The sequence below is a fragment of the Struthio camelus genome, chromosome 12 (genome assembly GCF_040807025.1).
Source record: "Struthio camelus isolate bStrCam1 chromosome 12, bStrCam1.hap1, whole genome shotgun sequence".
Lineage (NCBI taxonomy): Eukaryota > Metazoa > Chordata > Aves > Struthioniformes > Struthionidae > Struthio > Struthio camelus.
Window position 1 is genome coordinate 16,596,958 of NC_090953.1, and position 1,009 is coordinate 16,597,966.

Sequence of the window (1,009 nt, forward strand, 5' to 3'; positions counted from 1 at the left end):
GAACTAAAGACATTGTTGCTAACATTGACTAACATGGATGTAGGCAGCTAGACAAACTGATACAATCAATTCTGGCAGTTTTTAAAGCTACCAATCCAATCAAAAACCAAAGTCCCTTAGCAATGTTGTCCTTTGCCTCTCCACTTCCATTGTGTTTCCTCCCCCCGACAAAAAATTGCAATGATAGATTCCTAGATTCATCCCAACTGTAAATTACCTATGTTGTTTCTGTGATCTGCCCCTTCTGCTTGGCAGTTCTATTAGTTCTGTTATTCAACTGTGAATGGCCTGCTAAACTATAATCTGATCTTTCCCAGGGTGCCTTGCCCCTGTATCACCCTTCATCAATCACTGATGGGTTACCAGACAGTAGTCTCATTTTGACATGCCATACAGAAGTTTGTTGCAGAAATAGCAGAAACTGGTATTTGTTTTGCTCACAACACCACGGAGTATAACTAAATTCCTGTCTTAACTCTTCTAACATTATGCTGGAGGAAGTAATAGGAAGAAGGAGTGCAATAAGTGAGAAATGGTGGGTGCAATTATCAACCTTATTTTGCATATCAACTAGCAGTTGTTCATCTCGTTCTTATTTTGCTTATCGTGTTCAAGTAATTCAGGGCAAGAGTGTCAATCGTCTAACCATAAGGATTTTGCAAGTGAGATATACAAAAGACAAATTGCAAACCAAGGCATGGCTTCTCAAGGAGTAATTAGTAACTAGATTGCTAGCTGATAACTTGCAGGGTGAGACTGGGAGAAAGTGAGTTTTGGCAGGAAGAACATGACTGAAGACATTTTCTTTTAAGTCGTGGCTGAAAGGAGAATGATACAGAAAGTAGATAGAGAATTCTCATTCAGAACTGTAGAGAGTTACTCTGGCAGCCATTCCTCTCTAAGACGACAGTCGCTCTGTCTCAATTGCATCAGCTTAAGAGTGAAACAAAATACTTACACTGATTCACAGAGACTAGAAAAGAACTAATCCAACAGGTGTCTATTCTGT